The following is a 16432-nucleotide window of genomic DNA, read 5'->3' as shown; positions in this document are numbered from 1 at the left end:
ACAAACATGCACCAACCCAAAAATTCTCCCATAGCCATCAGTGTACCCAAAGGTCATTCACCACCAACCCATCCAACTTCTTAACATTAAACGATGTGACGCTGGGACACAAAGAGAAGTGGAACTGGGTTAAAATAATCTCCTGATGCTGATTGCCAATTAATGGCCAGATGTTGACTGAAGTGTCCTAAAATAAGTCAAACTCACTTTGCTTGTTACTTAGGAAGATTTTGCGGACAGCCACCCGCATTTTCATCCCGTGCTCCCCTATGAAGTATGGGAGCATGGTCCGTAAAAAGCAGAAGATAGGACATGTCCTATCTTTTGCGGAGGCTTTCTACGGCCCGGATTCCCTACCGCAAATATACGGGAAGGTGTCCGTGGTGAATAGAAATTAATCGGTCCATAATTGCCGATTGTAATCATGGTCCGCAATTATGGACCAAATCTACGGTCGTGTGCATGGGGCCTAAAGCATGGTTCACATACATTAGGTTTGGGCTCTACCTTCGGCTTATACATAGGAGAATTATCCTGATGTATATGTCCATTGTGTCTATAGACTATCATTAACCCCTTCCCGACATTTGTCGTAAGTATACGACATGGAAAGCCAGTGCTTCCCGCAAAATGACGTATACTTACGACAAATGCATGGCACCGGCTCAGAAGCGGAGTCGGTGCCATCGTCCCCGGATGTCAGCTGTGTCTGACAGCTGACATCCTGCTGTAACGGCGGGGACCGAAGTTAGTTTCGATCCCTGCCATTAACCCCTTAAATGCAGCCATCAAAAGAGATCGCTACATTTAAGGTGTTTGCAGCAATGAAATCGCTGGGGTGTCGGTGGCGGTAAAGGCAACCGGAGGACTAATACTGGCCTCCTGGTGTGCCTAGCACGGAAAACTTCCAGCCCTGGCCCGGAGGCGGGGGGCCTGAAAGGCTTCCGTAGCTCCCTGCAAGATGGCGCCGGCTCAGGAGATGAGCCGGCATCATCAGCGGTGAATATCAGCTGTATGTTACAGCTGACATCCACTTGTAACGGCAGGAACTGGAGCTAGCTCCGATCCTTCCATTAACCCCTCAGATGCAGCGATCGCTGCATCTTTGTGGTTGCTAGCAGATTGCCAGCTGTGCCCTGCAATCACACGACTGCCGACTGCTATTATGACACCAGGAGACCTAACAATGGCCTTCTGTTTGCCATTACGGAAGCCGATTAGGCCCCGCTTGGAGGCGAAGCCTAATCGGCTTGCTGTCAGAGGATGACTAACATATCTAATACTATGTAGATAGTGCAATGTGTTAGAAAAAAAAATCTGTCAGTTGGACCTTCAAGTCCCCTAGTGGGACTAAAGTAAAGTTAAAAAAAAGTGAAAAAAAAAGTTGTAAAAAATATAATAAAAGTTTTAAATAATAAAATAATACACAATCGCCCTTTTTCCCTTATCAAGTCCTTTATTATTGAAAAAAATAAATAAACCATACATATTTGGTATCGCCGCGACCGTAACGGCCTAAACGATAAAATTATTATGTTATTTATTCCACGCGGTGAACGGCGTAAAAAAAAAGCCTGTAAAAAATAATGCCAAAGTTTCTGTTTTTTGGTCACTTTGCCCTACAAAAATTAAAAGAAAAAGTGATAAAAAAGTTGCATGTATCCAAAAATGGTGCCTATAAAAACTATAGCAAAAAACCAAGCCCTCATACAGCTCCGTAGACGAAAAAATGTAAAAGTTATGGTATCACAACATGGCGACAGAAAAAATACATTATTTTTACAAAAGTAATTGTATTGTGCAAAAAGTTGTAAAACATAAAAAAGTTCTATAAATTAGGTATCGCCGGAATCGTACTGACTCGCACAATAAAGTTAACATGCAGTTTACAACGTGTGGTGAACCCCTATAAAACCCTAAAAATACTATGCCAGAATTGCAGTTTTTTGGTCACCTGGCCTCTCAAAAAATAGGATAAAAAGTGATCAAAAAGTCGCATGTACCCCAAAATGGTACGAATAATAAGTACAGCTCGTCCCGCAAAAGAAAAACAGCCCTCGTACCACTACGTCTATGAAAAAATAAAATTTGTTAAGGCTTCCATATGTCAGGAAATAAAAAAAATGTAGTTGTGCAGATCAGAGGGGAACATTTCGTCGAGAAAACAATCTCAGAATCACTTGGATGGGTAAAATAATTCCTAAGTTATTACCACATAAAGTGAAACATGTCAGATTTGAAAAATGAGGCTCTGTCAGGAAGGTCAAAAGTGGCCAAAGAGGGAAGGGGTTAAAATCAATTGTACTAACCAGCATTCATAATGCCTTCAATCGGAGACAAGCTACCAACTCCAGATGCTGTTATACCTTCCAAAACGGCTTGTTGGTTTTAACAAAGGAAAGATGTAAAATTTAAAGTGTCTGTATGGTGCACAAAAGTATAGAATAAAAAGAAAAATTGAACAGTAATGTACAGGGTTGGAGGCTATTGGCAAATTTTATGACAATCGTGTTTTCTGGGGTGTTTTTTGAGAAAGAAAAATAAATTACTTAATGGCCATTTTGACCGTCCATATTCCTCCACTTGGTGGCAAATAAAAGTGCTTGCATCTCCATAGTATGGAGACACAGGGGCTCTGTGTTCCTCAATACAGTAACCATGCATATGGCTCTACTGTGTGCATGAGACCTTGGCTCAAATAGCCTAAAATATAGAAATACAGTCAAAACAATTACATTCTATTCATTTATAAAAACATTGGGGGAGATTTAATAAGCTAAAAGTGTTAGATTTCTGGCTCAATTTGCGCAAATAAACTGGCGTATACAACTTACGTCAAGATGATTATGTGTTTAAAATGTACCTAACTTTTCAGGTGACTTTTCAGAATAAGCTGTTGTGTGTGTACATAAGGTTAACACTATTTCTGGCCATTATATGACTTGTATTCTGCATTTTTTTTTTAGCAGTTTTCCCCTCTACAGGCTCTATTTCTTATACTCAGTGGTCTCTGAGCTAGTGGGCGGAACCTAAATGCTATCATGTCTTCTAAACACTGCACACATAGAGAAGAGACGATTCTGCTTAACTATCTCTATCATTATATATATATATACACACACACACACACACACACACACACACACACACACACACACACACACACACACACTCTTACCAGCAGCCTGTGTCTCATCCTTCTGCCGATGCTCCCCCCTCCATAGACTTCTATGGGCAGCAGCATCTGTGTCTCCCCTCTCTGCTCCTGCTCTCCCTCCCCTCTCCATAGACTTATATGGGCATCATAATCTGTGTCTTCTCTCTCTACTCCCTCCTCCAGTCCCCCTTCACCTCTCTATAGACTTCTATGGGCAGCAGCACCTGTGTCTGCATCCTTTGTTTGTTTTTTGCATTCATATTTATGGTGTCTTGCTTTGGCACAAAGTTTAGGCTTATTACAAACATTGAGAAAATTACAATAAGCAAAATCTTACCTCTAGAAATTAGTAGGGACTTTTTAATACTATGCAGCTACTTACATGATCACATCAGGCATGTCTTTGCTCAATGAGAAGGATGGGATGGAAATGGTGTCTCATAGTGATTGATTGCCAGGGAGAGCTGATATTAGTAATAGGGGACGCGTGCGCGCGCGTGCACACACACACACACACACACACACACACACACACACACACTTTGGACTGTAGGACAGAGATGTAAGCAACATAAGAGACTAATATGGCTGATAGTTTTGTCTTGTATCAGGTTTTGAAAGTATGAGATGTCACTAACATGAACAGCTAATCTGACAAGAAAAAGTCTGCACATAGTTAGGGTGAGTTCACACATAACGTATATACTGCTGATTACGTTGCAAAAAATCTGCAGCATAATACAGTAGCAGCAGAGTGGATGAGATTTGAACAAATTCCGCCGCAAAAATCGCAACTCAGGAAAAAAAAAAAATTATACTTACCCAGAATTCTGTGCTACTTCGTCCAGGCCTGCCTCCAGTGATGACGTTTCAACCCATGTGACCGCTGCAGCAAATCACAGGCTGCATTAAATCACAGGCTGCAGGGGTCACATGGGATGAAACGTCACCCCAACTGCCCACAATACCTTTACGCAGCTGTGTGAACGTAGCTTAAGGGAATGTTCACACGTGGTGGAATTCCGCTGCGGACAGTCCGTACTGGAAATCCGCAGCAGACAGTCTGTCCATTGGTTTCCACACCTTTTTAGTTATCTTCTTGCAGACATTGCGGACAACTCCGCTGCGGACCATAGGCTGCGGTGCGGAATTCTGTGTCCGCAGCATACACTGGCTGTTGCGGACTTGATGCGTACTTGTGGCCTAATTTCGCCATTGACTTCAATGGAGTTGCAAAATTATGCAATGAAATCCGCAGATGTTATGTGTGTTGCGTTGCGGATTGCTTTCACGAACAGGATCTTTCATCATTCTGGCTGGACCTATGTGTTTCGAGGTCTATAGCCAGACTGAGATGGAATGTTTTAAAAGAGAGCAGGATGTACTCTTCCCCCTGATTGTGCAACGACTAATCCACCGCATTTTGCTTCACATTTTAGGCAAAGGCGCAAAGGAATCTGCAATGCAGATTATGTGCGGCATTGATGCAGACACTATCTACAGAAATACGCCACTTCCAAACCTGCCCTAAATGTAAGGTTTAGGAGCACAGGAAAGATTAATTTCTCTCTGGAAGTGCACTTTAAATATCTCTCGTACTTGTTATATGGAAAGTTATTGTTATCAGGTAAAATTTAGTGAGTGAGCTTCTTTACGCTACTACGGAGTGTATTATATAGTATGAGATTAGCTGGTTTTGTCCTTCTCTGAGCTGTTTTATCATTCATCTTGTAACAATCATTAGTTTTCGTCTGTTATTCGTAATGACAGCAACCATCTGTAGTTCTTCATTTTTACCACTAGGGGACTGTGTATTTCTATTTTAATTTACACAGATCTCTATTATAAAAACACCTCTCCACGATGCGATTGATACTTGTATTTTGCAGATATTTTGTATCTCATTATAACATTGTTGCACATTTTTTGTCTAAGCAAGCAGAAAATGTCATGTTCCTCACAATTGTTTTTTATTTTGGATGGGGAAGACTGATAAAGTCAGAAATTCTGTATGCAGCAATATGGTATTTGTTTATACAACCATGAACCCATCTACTTACTAATATGCCGCATCTATGCCAACCAATTTAAAAGATCGAGAGGGAGTAAGTACTGAAACATCACACTAGAGCTGGCTGTAGCAAGAGCTGGTATATCTCACAAATCTAAAGAGGATTTTTTTAATATATATTATAAATGTATATTAAGATATATGGTTGTTACAGATCTGAATTTACCTTTTTTAGGCTATGTTCAGATGATGCTGATGTTTGCAGAAAAATGGCACCAGGTATCCACATGATTTTTTCATCATAGATCTATGCTCATTTTTGTATGTGCATTTACATGTGAATTTCCCTATTCAATTGAAATGTGTTAAGTTTGTAAGCATGTGAATGTTCATCATGATAACTCACAAGGCTCTGTTCACATTAGTGTAGTTGCTTCTGTTCATAATGGAGCCATGACAACGATGACGTTTTCTTTTTCATAAGGCCATTTGACATGAATTGAAGTCTGCTAGGTTTCTACTATTTTTTATGTCAAGAATAGCGTTGCAGACTTCACTATTTTTGTAGTAAAAAATAACTGTACTCCTGATAGGCTCTGTTCACATAATAAGTTTCTATGATTTACCTGTCATTTTATGGAAAACCAGAAAACCACTGAACATCATGATATAAAGCACATTATGCCTAATGACAAACTCAACTCTACTGAGTTGACAAATGCATATATATTGCAATGTTTGTAGTTGCGCACAGCTTTATTCTATATTAATAAGACTTTTATTGACCTGTAACAAATCAATTCACCTTAACGTTTCAGAATACAAAGACATGAAGATTCTATATTAGAATGCCTTATCTTTAGGGTATATTCCCGCACACATTATACACAACAGAAAATCTGCAGCGGAATCTCAAATCAACTGCAGATAAATCAGTCACAGAAATACCTAGTAAATAGTGCGGTTTTTCTGCGGATTGTCTGCGGTATTCACTGCGATTCCTCTGCAGAATAGCTTTACAGACTGCAACACAACTCAACTTGTGATTTTTAGTGCAGAATTTATGCTCCCTACTGAAAGTCTATGAGCCAAACGCGCAGCATCTCCGCACAGAATACGCAGCATAAATTAACGTGCTGTGGATTTGAAAGTCACACCGCAGAACACTTTCTGCACAACTTTTCTGGGATTTATTTCCGCAGCGTGTGGCTGAGATTCTCATCCACTTTGCTGCTACTGTAAACGCTGGGGAATTTTCGCACAGAATTCTGTTACACAAATTCTGCAGTGTTTACGCTACGTGAGAACCCGGCCTAAAGCTTTCAATCAAATAGAGACTGTAACAATTCAGAGTATAACGATGTCATGATCTGACAATTCCATTTCACAGCCCATTCCAAAAATAACTACAGTTTGTAAAACTCTAATTCATAATACTATCAAAAATGATGTGACAAAAATAATTGTACAAACTAAAGTGTCAAACACATTTTTAGACTTAGTCGACTACGCTATTATTTCCGCAAAAAAAACGGAAACTTTAAGGGCACATTCAGACGTTGCGGACAGTCCGCAGTGAAATTTTGCAGCAGCCGTTTTTTACATTTGTTTCTATACATTTTTAGGAAACTTAGTTCAGACGTTGAAGAAAATAAGGGCATGACCACACATGGCGGAATTCCTCCGCAACTGTCCGCATCAATGCCGCACCTAATCCGGGTTGCGGATTACGGCTGCGGATCTGCACAAAATGTGCAGAAAATTGATGCGGACTAGCTGCTGCGGACTGCGGGAAAAGTGCTTCCCTTCTCCCTATCAGTGCAGGATAGAGAGAAGGGACAGCACTTTCCCTAGTGAAAGTAAAAGAAATTCATACTTACCGCCCGTTGTCTTTATGACGCGTCCCTCCTTCGGCATCCAGCCCGACCTCCCTGGATGACGCGCCAGTCCATGTGACCGCTGCAGCCTGTGCTTGGCCTGTGATTGGCTGCAGCCGTCACTTACACTGAAACGTCATCCTGGGAGGCCGGACTGGAGACAGAAACAGGGAGTTCTCGGTAAGTACGAACTTCATTTTTTTTTACAGATACATGTATATTGGGATCGGTAGTCACTGTCCCGGGTGCAGAAACAGTTACTGCCGATCGCTTAACTCTTTCAGCACCCTGGACAGTGACTATTTACTGACGTCTCCTAGCAACGCTCCCGTCATTACGGGAGCCCCATTGACTTCCTCAGTCTGGCTGTAGACCTAGAAATACATAGGTCCAGCCAGAATGAAGAAATGTCAAGTAAAAAAAGCAAGACGCATCCGCAGCACACATGACATGTGCATGACAGCTGCGGACTTCATTGCGGAACTTTGAATCTCCATTGAAGTCAATGGAGAAATTCCGCCATGAGTCCGCCACTGCTCCGCAACAGACAGAGCATGCTGCGGACACCAAATTCCGCTCCGCAGCCTATGCTCCGCAGCGGAATTGTACGCATCGTGTAAACGAACACTGCTAAATTAAAGTGAAAGTCAATGTAGAAACGGCTCCGCTGCGGATTAACGCTGCGGAGTGTCCGCAGCGGAATTTAAGTGCAATTCCGCCATGTGTGAACCCGCCCTAACTGTGCAGAAATCAGGCTGCGGTGCAGAATTTTCCCTCCACAGCATGCAAATTACATTGCGGAGAAGAAGTGGAATTTCACTGCGGATTTCAGGCTTTGCAATGCAAAAATTGAAATCTGTGGTAAGCCCGCTGTGATTTCTGCAACGTCTGAATTACCTATCAAATATGCAAATGTTGGTGCAGATTCGTTGCATAATTGCCCCGAATCTGCACCAACATTTGCAGCGGAAAAATTCTGCCACGTCTGAACGTGCCCTTAGGAACATAAACAAATGGAAACAAACTGCAATGGAAGCATTACCATTGAACTCAATGGTAATGCAAACGGAAGCTATGGTTTCCATTTGGATTTCTGTTCCTCAGTTCCTCTGATGGAAAGGTGGAACAGAACCGATGAACAGAAGCCCGACGCTGATGTGAACACACCCTTAAGCTCCCACATTTACAGTACAGTACATTTATACTACATTGCAGTGCAGGGGTTAATGATTGGGACTGTCAGAGAAGCACTAGAGCAGGAGGTAAACACCTTGTCCAAACACACGCACTGCCAAACCATTAACGGGATTTTGGTAAAAAGCTGCTTTTCATTCCCCAATAATCCCTAAAATCTAAAATACACAGTTCTCTTAACTCTTTGCTGGCTCTGCAATAACAGGGCCTAACATAGTCCCTCACAAAAGTCAACCTATAAAACTGCAAGCTATACAGAATGCTACATGTCATGGTCTGTTACAAGTAGGGATGTCTAGAAGAGGCTTATCAAAATATCTTCTGTGTATGCACTATACCATTCTTCAAAGCAGACAAGACCCTGATTGAACTGATGCAGGCTGAATTATTTCTTACATTTGTTTATATCCCATAGAAAATAATAAATCCATCAAAGGGTCAGTTTAAAAAAAAAAAAAATACAGTATCAAATTTTTTAAAAACAAATGCAACTGTGAACCTAGACTAAGGCCAACTTCAGGTGTTCAGATTCTGCTCACATTTTAGGGTCTTTATTATATCCCCAATACCCAGACCTCCGTGATCTAAAGTTCAGATCAACAGAATCTCCAGGGATTTTGTGTCCATAAAATAGATCCTAAAAGGGGGCCGTATTACAACTGCCTCAAATATGTTATTGCCACACTGATTTATAGTGAATTAAATTGGAAATAGAGGGAATTTTAGACATAAGTAGTAATTGAGATTTTATACATTACTTACAGAACATTATTATTATTTAACAAAATATACTTACAATGTTAAAGATACAAGTGTAACAAAGACTACTTCACATATGTATGATAGGAAGCATGAAATATTAAGGATATATTTCAGGCATATAGAACTGTTAAGAATCTTAATATACAGTATTTGTTATTTGAGATAGATAGATGGATAGATAGATAGATAGATAGATAGATAGATAGATAGATAGATAGATAGATAGATAGATAGATAGAAATCTAATCTCCAAAGATAAATTCTACAGACATTACTCACATATAAGTAGTACAATGACAAAAAGAGAGACACTGCCCACTGCATTTTAACTAACTTCACATTCAAAAAGGGACACATAGTTTAAAATGGGAAAATCCTTAAAAAAAAAAAAAACCTACATCAGACATTTAGTATTTTATTTCGGATTTGTGATTTAGAAATATGCTTACAAACCAGTGAAAATGTTACTATTGACATTCTATAAATATATTGATTTTAGTTTTCTTCTCAGTATAGTCTTTGGTGACATATTTGTATGTATTGGAGGTTGGAATAAGTGATATCACAAGGAAAATAAAGAAAATGAAAGTACATGGACTGAAGCGGGACAATGAGAAGTTACTGATTTTCCACTAGAGTTAATGAAGGCGCAGTACAGGACATGTAGTAAAGGTAACAATACACTGCCAGCCTGGGGCACAGCTGGAAAACCACAGGATGCCTACCTCTAGTGACAACTGTAGATCAGTAATGGTTGTGAAGGATCAAGAACATGTGGTCTTCATCTCAGCAGGATCACAACCACATTCCCACAGCACAAGTGATTTTTAGTTTACGCACAGTTCCACCAGCTGATACTTGGATCATTTTCTAGTTGGTTAACGCCAACAGAGATATAATATTAATGATAGTAATAATAATAATATATTATAAGTAATTATGATATAGAAAAATAATGCTAATAATAATACTCTTGATATTGTAAATTAAATACATTAGTAATAAGAAGGATAATAATAATAATACTCTTAATATTGTAAAATAAATAATAATACATTATTTACTTCTGATATGTTAAAATAATGAATTCAGTTATAATAATAATAATAATAATAATAATGATGATAATAATAGACCTGATGTTGTAATCATTTTTATAAAACAACAATATATATGATATTATAAAATAAATAATAATAAGTTATTATTATTATTATTATTAGTAGTATAGTACACCTAATATAGCAAAATATTATTAATAATAATGTTAATAACAACAATAAAAGACCTGGTATTGTAAAATAAATAAATTAATAGACATCATTATTACTATTATTATTATACATTGAATATGGTAATAATAATAATAATAATAATAATAATAGTAACAATAATAGACCTGATATTGTAAAATAAATAAACTAATAGACATCATCATTATTACTATTATGATTATTATTCATATTATTGTTATTATTATTATAATACATTGAATATTGTAGTAATAATAATAATAGACCTAATATTGTAAAATAAATAAATTAATAGAGATCATCATTATTATTATTACTATTACTATTATTATACATTGAATATTGTAGTAATAATAATAGAGCTGATATTGTAAAATAAATGAATGAATAATCATATTAATTATAATACAATATTATATTACACTGAATATTGAAGTAATAATAATAATAAGACAAGATATTGTAAATAAATACATAGCAATGATGATGATTACAATAATATATTATTTACTTTCAGTATTGTAAAAAATAATAATATACTAAATATTGTTTGGACAGAGTAACAGGCTGCCCAAAACCATCATGCCGTTCATTTTGGACGTGGAGAATACAACATTGAAGAAGAAAATAAATGACTGTTATTACTACTTATCATCATGAAACTTCCCTGTAACAGTTAAGTAAATTTACATATTGGCAATCTTTTATATTTCTTAGCTTCCAAAAACCCTGTAAAATAGAAAACATAAGTGTTTTCCTTGAGTTTGCAAAGTTACTATTAATATTCAAAGTTTTTTCCACAATCAAAAGGAAATGATGGAGCAAAACTGATAGGTAATAAGAAGCACAGCCGGCCACTAACTGCACAACAGCCAGCTCTCCGCAGATTATTATTACACATTTACTTCATTCTGGCACAACCATATTTCATTTACTACAAATAGAAATAATCTATTCTTGTACTTTAGGAAACGATTTATGTGGTGATAAATAATTGGTGTTCTATGAAAGCAACATAAGTGTGCATGGGCCCATTGATGAATATAATAGTTAATACTTTCTCTTAACCCCCCCCCCTCCCCACCCCCAACTCTACTAAATTGAATATTATGCTTTAATGCCAGCCAAGGTTTGCCTAAGGCCTCGTGCACATGTGCAAATTTGGGATCTGTATAAAACAGATCTCGAAAAGAATTTTATTGCTTTTCAATGGAGCCATGCATATCACCATACAAAAATACATCCGTATACAGAGACTTCTTTTTATGCATATAGAAGAAAATGCAGCAGACTCCATTGGTTGCCGTATATATCAGACCAAGTACGGGTGCAGTCACACAAGGCAAATTATGTTGCAGAAACTTCTGCGACTGAAAATCAGTTCCGTACATAGACATATAGAGTTTCTTCTCTTGACACCTTGAACTGTGATAAGTAGAAACCTCATTATTCAGAATCCTGTCCATCAACTTTCTGTGAATTATTACAATATGTGGTTATCTGAGAGAAATAAATATCACTAGGATAACAGTGAATGTGCATGGAAGTTTCTTTGCATACATAGACATGACGTAGGGTGGGGGAAGATGATGTCTAGTATGGGTAAGTAGATCATGATAGTTCTGGGAAAGCTAAAAACAAGGCATTACATACAATAATACAATTTTGAGATAATAATATTATTAATAATAATAATAATAATTAGTAGTAGCAGTAATATTAGTAATGTTAGATGTAAATGTGCTACACTATAACTTTTGAATGGGGAAGAAGATGCAAGTTGGACTCGAACTAAACAAAAAGGGCAAAGTGAATAAAGAAAAAATGAAAATATTAAGGTTTTATTCACACGTGCAGGTTTTACTTCAGCTTCGTTTTGCTTTTGATGTCATTTCTGTTATTTGTTTCTTTGTTATTTTGACAATAGTGTATCAAAACAACTACAAAAGTACAGAAAATCCTGCACCACATGTGACTACTAATACTATAAACCCGTAGAAACAACACGTAGAGTTTCATGAACTGAGCCCAGTGACGTAAGATAATCCTGCAATGTAGGTTATTTCATTCATAGATAGAGAATGACTAGAAGGTTACTACAGGAGATAGATTACTCAGATACCGACTACCACCGATAGACGTTTACTGAGAAATTTGCAGCAATACCCAACAATTGACATACTATCAATCTATACTGAACATTTTGTGAGTACTGCATTTCTGATATGAGAATCTTCCTTTCTAGGAGGCCAATCAGTCCAATGCCTGATCTCAAATGTGACATATTAAGTTTACCATCTGTAATAATATATTTCTTCGCGGATATTTATATGAGCAAGAAAACTGCACAGGATTTTAAGATATCATCCGATGTTGCCTGAATGATACATTTATAGACATGGAGCGGAGAACACTGTCCACCCTGCCGCTAATTTCTACTATTACCTTTCTGATATCCCTGACGTAGGTTAAAAACAAGACACTGGTCCTTCAAGTTAAACCTTATTCAGATGGACGTATTTGGTTCAGAGGAAGGAAAAACAGAGTAGTCCAAGTAGTTTCTCTACCATAATGAAAGTGGTTAAAAGGTATCATAGTGGAGAGGAACTATAAATGACTGAAATTAGCACGAATAGGAATTGTATAATTTTTGGGCATAGATACATAGATTTTGGTATTTTAGTCCAACTAGTACCAGACAGACTGAGAAAACGCATGTAATAAACAAGGCTCATTGTGGAGAAATATTACAAAGACCATACAATACATCAAATAATGTCCTATACTCCATGGTCAGTCGATGAAACATCATCTTGTGACAACTGGGCCTTTGGTCTGCCAGGCATAGTTATCTCTGGACAATTGGTTAAGAACAGAGGACCGGTTAACCGGTAAACCGAACAGATACAATTACCCATTGACAACTCACATAGTCAACGATACAGATCCCGCTGAAATACTACCCAGGCACAGCTTTAAATATAAGACTCATCCGTGTTTTATTTAGATATTTTTAATAAAATAGATGAGTATATAAATGATAAATAATAGACACTGATCCAGTATTCGCATATATGTGGAAATAAATATAAGATTACAAACCATGCAGTCCAACATACTGGCACCCAACCAGGGGTCACGTTAAGCCCACCAGTCCTTACATTTCTGGTCTTTGAAGCCCGATTCTACAAAAAAAATTCAAAATTCAGGTGTGACTGCAGTTAACCCCAATTTCACATTCTGCTATGAGTCACACTCACAGGGGTCCAGGAGCTGTGATATGGGGAGGTATTTGGCGGTGTGATCACACAGGAGGGCTTCTTTGGCTTTTATACGCAACTGAAAGAATGTTGAAAGTTGCAAAGCATCTCAGCAATAACATAGTGATAGAGATTGAAAAAAGACACTCGTCCATCAAGTCAAACTTTTTTCAAACTGACCTATTTGGTCCAGAGGAAGGCAAAACAAAATGTCTTGGGGGACTGTGGCCAATTTTAGAGAAACAAAATATTCCTACCCGTATAAAATCAGTAAGGGAAATTACGTGGAGCAAATGAACTTTATACTCCGTCTCATTACTCTACATTAAAAACAGCAAGCTTTCCCTAAAGACTGGAAAATTCTTTTGTTCTGCTTTTGTGTATGAAATGTAACACGTTTCTCGATTACTTACCACCCACCACCACTGTATAAGTGTTCTGTTACTTTGTTGCTTTATCCTTGATTTTATCTGTGCAGCAATTTTACTTTTCAATGAGTTACCCATACGATTTATAGTAGTCATATAACGATTATATTGGGTGACTTTTTTATTTTGTATTTCAGAAAAAAAAACTAGGGTTGTCACAGCTTGCCTCTCCTCGTATCACACCTTTAGCTAAAAGGCTTATGGACATTGTTGTGTAACAGCTCTGTGCAGGAGCCACATATTTAGAGATATGGACGGGATCTGATTCCACCCTGTGCAATCAGGAAATCCTATCCCGCCTTTAGCACTAGACATCCAGCTCCTGCTCTGAGCCATAAGACGGCCATGTGCAGGGGCCCTAAGGGCACTTTAAGACATGGCGGATTTGCTGCTGAATTCTGCTGCGGACTTTGCAATGCAATGGCTAAAACCTGTGGCAAGTCCACTGTGAAATCCGCCACGACTGGGCGAACCCTCAAATCTGTGTTCATGTGGGTTTCCTCCAGGTACTTTAGTTTTGCTCCACATACTGATAATACATGGCTTCCTATGATATTGACTTTAGTCTGTATATGTGTGTGACCATCCATACTACTAGATATTTACAGCTTCCAAAAGACACTAGATATGCAAAATAGTTATCCCCCAGAAGAAGAAAATAAACCCTTCCAGGGGAGCTATTTAGCATACTCTTTCCCAGCAAGCATTGCTATAAAGACTCTCTACCATCTGGATCTCTGCAGAGAGAATCAGCACCTATTATAACCAGCTTCTTAGTATTGGTGCTGCCAGTAGGAAAATGGGCTGAACAAAGCCACATTCTACTGACTATATATATTACCTCTTCAAAATGTATTGGTTATTTCAGTAAACAGTCTAAATGCTTAACGGTTATTCCCATCCAATAAAATGATGGCATGTTGCTAGGAATGGGGCCGTGCTGCAGTTCCCTTCACGTGAATGGGGTCGTGCTGCAGTCCCTTTATTCTGGCAGTCTGATCTCGACCGATCAGAAAGTAATGGCATATCTTAGTGTTGTGCCATCAGTTTATGAGATGAGAATAACTCTTTAATATTTATTGCCAAAGAATTCCCCGTATAATAGAATATACAAATGTAGCAACTGATCTTTGTTTAAGGCCTTATGCACACACACAAAAGTTGTGTTCATGGCAGAACAAGGAGTTACTGGGGGTATTCAGGGGTGGGGTGGACTCACTGGGAGTACATATTACAGAGCCGTAGGCCATTTGTGTGCTACCGTGAGGCATCGTATGTTCCCGTAGAATATCTGTATAATATAACATACGATGCTGCACACCACTATTTTTTTGCTCATGGATTTAGTTTGAGTGCTCTGTATAAAATTCGAGGCACACAGACATACAGTATGGCCCTATAGATATTTATGGGTGCCATACTATGGATCTGTACAATATGGATCCACAATATGGTCGTTTGCGTGAAGACAATCATTTTGATATTGGAATGTTTATATGACCATGGCCAAATTTTTATGATGTGGCTCTGATATAGACTGTTGTGCCCCTTTTTATGAGGATACATTAAGGGCCAGCCTTACATTGAGGAGTTTCATCTGATGTTTCCGTCGGGTTAACCTCTCAACGGAAAGGCAAACTGAAACCTTCGCTTCCGTTTCCTTCACCATTGGGGTATGTTCACACGCACTAATTACGGACGTAATTCAGGCGTTTTTGCCCCGAATTACGTCCGAAAATAGCGCCTCAATAGCGCTGACAAACATCTGCCCATTGAAAGCAATGGGCAGACGTTTGTCTGTTCACACGAGGCGTAATTTACGCGCCGCTGTCAAATGACGGCGCGTAAATAGACGCCCGCGTCAAAGAAGTGACCTATCACTTCTTTGGCCGTAATTGGAGCCGTTATTCATTGACTCCAATGAATAGCAGCGCCAATTACGTCCGTAATGGACGCGGCGTTCAAGCGCCTGCACATGCCGCTACGGCTGAAATTACGGGGATGTTTTCAGGCTGAAACATCCCCGTAATTTCAGCCGTTACGGATGCCCTCGTGTGAACATACCCTTGATCTCAATGGTGACGGAAACGGAAGCAAAGGTTTCAGTTTTCCTTTCCGTTTAGGGGTTCCGTCTGAGGTTCCCCTTGAGTTAACCCCTCAACGGAAGGGCAACGCTGATGTGAACACAGCCTAAGGGTATGTTCACACGGCAGACTCCGTTACGGCTGAAATTACGGAGCTGTTTTCAGGAGAAAACAGCTCCGGAATTTCAGACGTAATGGCATGTGCAGGCGTTTTTCGCTGCGTCCATTACGGACGTAATTGGAGCTGTTTTTCCATGGAGTCAATGGAAAACGGCTCCAATTACGTCTCAAGAAGTGACATGCAAGAAGTGACCGTCGGCACAGAACATCGTAAGGGTATGTTCACACGCACTAATTACGGACGTAATTCTGGCGTTTTTGCCCCGAATTACGTTCGAAAATAGCG

The sequence above is a fragment of the Rhinoderma darwinii genome, chromosome 4 (genome assembly GCF_050947455.1).
Source record: "Rhinoderma darwinii isolate aRhiDar2 chromosome 4, aRhiDar2.hap1, whole genome shotgun sequence".
Taxonomy (NCBI): domain Eukaryota; kingdom Metazoa; phylum Chordata; class Amphibia; order Anura; family Rhinodermatidae; genus Rhinoderma; species Rhinoderma darwinii.
The sequence above is the reverse complement of the archived record's forward strand: the minus strand, read 5'-3'. Positions refer to the sequence as shown.